The following is a 4667-nucleotide window of genomic DNA, read 5'->3' as shown; positions in this document are numbered from 1 at the left end:
GATAAGTTTGTATAATGGAGAGGAAAAAGGTGGTCTTATAGTGCCTGAAGAATAAGTGCAGCAGTGCATAAGCTAGCAATAGTCAAGTGAGCAAAGAGTGCTCAAGCCCACCCATGGCCGACAAATGTCAATGTGCAAACAGCAGTGGTGCAAGGCAGAAGCAACATAAGGACCCATCAAGCCCCCAAATGGGGACATAGCAAGATGGCCCATACAATGAGAGACCCACATCATAGATAGAGTAGCATGTGACAACTAGTGGGCAGGGAAGTTTTTTTTTTAATTAATAACAAAACATTCAAAATTTATATAATACTAATGTTTATTAAAATTTTCCACATAAAATATACCTCTAACAAAATCATTTCAGCCCTGCGCTAAGACGGGCCAAGATGAGAAGAGAATAATCACACCCAACGGGCACGATCTTTGGAAAATAAATCACAAAATATGATTTAAGTGCATTGATATAAGCCGACCAGGCCCCAAAGTTTATGACATATTTTGTTTATTTAAGTGCATTGATATAACCTCAGTCATTTGATATTCTTTATGAAGATAAGATGGCGAGATTTAAATCAAATGATCTCAATAATTGTATTTTTTTTACATGCCTCTGATTCATGAATCAACAGACACTGATTATGGCAGGAAAGGGTACATGAATGGCAAATCAAATTCACAAAATACTGATGGGGAGGCTGACTTGGTAGGTGATGGGGCTGCTGGTGTGACTCGTGGAGAAACCATATCTAAGTGAGGTCGAAGACTGTGATTTAAGCACAGTAGTTGGATCCTCTCTTAAGGAGGTCAGAGGGCTAGGGCTACTGCTAGCCGTCGACTCCGTCACCCGAATGATGGTTTCTGGCCGAAGGGGGACTGTCACAAGAATCTAATGGCACTAGGAGGATCCCTATGGCTGGTTCACGCTATCCACGACTATGGAAGGCTCTCTCAAAGGCTTAAAAAGGGGCCTTCAACCCCAATTGAGATATATTCCCACAATCATCTATAACAGCAGCATGAGACCCTTCTAGTTGTGGGGCACACAAAGGTAGAGGAGTGACACCTCCCCCACTGTTTCAAAAGACCAAGATGGTGCCTTAGGAGCTCTAGAGCACCCTAGAAGAATGCTAGCATGGAGGAGGACAGCTGACATATACAGTTGGGCATCCCCATCCTCAACCCCACCTGACATATACTGGTGATATTATCTACCTCTTTGGTAGAAATTTACAATTTCTTTCTAGTTTGCATCTTCGATTCAATCTACATCTAAGCTGAAATCCAATTTTAAAGTTGGTATCATAGTTTCGCCTCATTTAGGTATTTTTACACATATCAGTGAAACCTTTGGCATCTTGGATCTCCTTATAGCCCACTACACATCGGATCTCCTCGTCTTCTCATTAATAAGCACCATTGTAGACACAATTAGATCTTCTCAACATTCTAATCACATTAGGAGAGAATGGTGCCCAAGAAGAAAGGGAAAACTATTTGGCACCTAAGGAGAAATTTTATGGATTTTTATCATTAAGATCTTGTTATACTCAATAGAACTTAAACTCTTAGACCATAAGTATATCATCTAATGTCTAATAAGCCTTATGTGTGGGATCCCCTCTGCCCATGTACCATTCTGATTATTGACTGCAAAAGCCTAATTACCTTAGCTCTTTTAAAATTCAATAAAATATATTTCTCTACTTTTGTAATATATATAATTAAATAATATATTTTCCCTATTCATATAAATTCTTATCTCATTTTCCTCTCCATTCTTCTTGTCTTATCTTTCACTCAAAAAAAATTTCCTTATTCGCTATGTTTTTCAACTTTTTCTCTTTATCTTAATTAAAAATCTAAAAATAATTCTGACACAAAGTATCTTATCTTCTTTTATTATAAAATATAAATGCATCTCCATAATTTCTATTATACCACTTATTTACTAACACTAGTATCTATAAAAATATTAATTCCAGAAGTAATACAAATAGCATATCTTATTATAAGTTTATAACTTCTCCCTGTCCTTGCTACTAATTATTACTCGTTATCATTATTTCATCCCTTAATTTATTTTATTATATACTTATTTTCTCTTATCACTCCATTATCATCTTATTTTCCCTAACCCTAGGTCAACTGTTAGTCCAAATGAAGATGACCTCATTCCATTCTACATATTTGAATGAATTTATATGATTAAAAAAATATTTCATTTTGGCAAATTAAAAATTACAATCATATTAAAATTTATACTGTATTTTCCTCTATCAATAGACACACATATACATAGAAATAGAAAGATAGATGGAAAGATGGGTAAACAGACCTTTTTAGATAAACATAAAGATAGATATGCTTAGCTTGCCAAAGTGGACACCATAAAAAAGGAACTACAGAAGTGGGTTGTGGTCAAAGCGATTTCAGGGTAGGTGATTGGATAGACTTTTGTTCACATAAGGCCAACATACTGAAGACTTTGGGAAAAAAGTTCAATCACAAGGAGTATTTATAAAGTGAATATTCAGAAGAAGCCGCAAACAGATCAATTTACAAGACCATTCATGACTCGATCCCGTTCTTTAGGGAATGCAAACCATGCCAACAAACTTTGAGGACTTCTTCTCTTCAGGCGTGGGCCGCAACTTTAGAAGCGGAATAAATATGTCTGATATGAGCTATCAGCAAGTGCATGGGTGTAGGTTACGAAAGAAACTCAGCCAAGGAATTCAAGGCAAACTGAGCCATGGAACCCAGAAAATTATTTACTAAAAAAGATAGATATATATATCATCGGATAAACATATAAACACACATGCAAGAGATGGTATTTTGGGATTTGTTTGGATAGATCCCATTTAATCAATAAAAAATGGGCTGATAAGGGTTGGAACAACAAAGAGTAGGTATACCAGCAATTTTTCTCTGTCTATATGTTTAGCCATGTATATAGTGCAGGGAAGATGACGAGACGGTAATTTCATCTGTGGATAAAATAATCATCCCGTCCAGGAGTTTGGAGAATTGACGGAACAAAGAATCACCCACCTGTCCCTTGATGGGATGAATTTTTTGTCCATGGACAAAATAACCATCCCGTCCGCGGCCTTGGACAGAGTCATCTATCAGTCCGCGTCCTGGGGGAGTCATCTATCAGTCTGAGAGCTCCAGCTGAAAGTTGACATGTGCTGTGACACGTGTCAAATTCTGAGCGGCCTAACTTACTACCTCGTCCCGGACGTGGGACGGGGCGAGAATATCTTGGACGGGACGGCTTTGAACAGGACATGGACAAAAATATGTTGGACAGGACGGCTTTTGGACGGGACGGGACGTGGACAAAAATATATTGGACGGAACGGCTTTCGGACGGGACGGGACGTGAACAAAAATATTTGGACGGGACGAACTCTGGAAGGGACAATTCGGACAAACTTCTAAAAATTGGGACGTAAGACGGGGCGATCTTCGTCGACGTCATGGACGATCCTGCACTATATCCATGAATCCATATATCAACGAATCAAACAACCAATGAAATATATATATATATATATATTAAAGAAATAATTTTTAATGGGCTATTTAGGGTTCCAGCCCATTTAGCTCCTACTGTAAATACAGAAAACCCGCTATTCTAAAGTCCAAGACTCTTATCGCATGAACGGAGGCGCAAGTCTCCAACGCCGCTGGTTTCGCCGTCGGCAGCTGCGAGATTGTCTGAAATCACAGTTCTTGGCATCCACAGAAACCAGTTCTCGCCCTTCGATGGCTTTCTGGGTCGCTAGGTTGCCCACATTTCAATCTTGTGTTCTTGATCTGTTCTGTTTTTTTCTAATCCTTCGCTAGGGTTCGAGCACCCATCGATTTCTATCGCTCCCTCGTATTTTATTTTATTCTTCCGTCGGTTTCGGATTCTTGATGATTGAATCTATTTTTGCGCTTCGATTTACAGATCAGAAGCAAAGAGATCTTAGTTTTATTTGTTCGTCCGATTGAGTAGAACACTTCCTTCTCAGTTTTCTTCATCCGTAGGGTTAATTTGATTTCAACGTGTTTTCGATTGATAAGTTCTCTAAACTGATCGTAGTTTGAGTCGACAACTGTATAAAGTAGAAGTTACACATGATTGTTGCGGTTATATCTCGAAATCTAATAATGCAAATAATTCAAGGCCGGCGTTTTACCAATAATCACATGTTCATACTGTATCCAATTTGTTGCACATTCATCATTTAAATCTAAAACGAAAACTATACGAATCTGCTGAATTCAAATTTTATTCTTTCAAATTTGTTTAAACTGCAAACGGAATCGTGGACATCCTAACACCGACTACTCCGGTTTCAATTTATCTGATGGTATTCATCGGCTAGTTTCTCTAATTCTATTATCCATTCAGAAACCCTAATGATTAACTTTGAATGCTGAATTAACTGTTGTACTGAATAAATTTTGTTGGATGAACTGTTCTACAGAATACAAAAAGTGAAAACTAAACCGTTCTTGCTATAGTTCAGGTCATTGTTGGAAATCCCACCACCAATTATTTCGATGTAAATTTTATTCTTTCAATTAATCGGTGAATTTACTCCAGAAAAAACGAATATTGCAATACTTGCTACATTAATCTGTACGATTCCTACGATCAACTA

The sequence above is a fragment of the Wolffia australiana genome, chromosome 20, assembly GCF_029677425.1.
Source record: "Wolffia australiana isolate 7733 chromosome 20, ASM2967742v1".
Classification (NCBI taxonomy): Eukaryota; Viridiplantae; Streptophyta; class Magnoliopsida; order Alismatales; family Araceae; genus Wolffia; species Wolffia australiana.
This window is presented reverse-complemented; position numbering follows the sequence as displayed.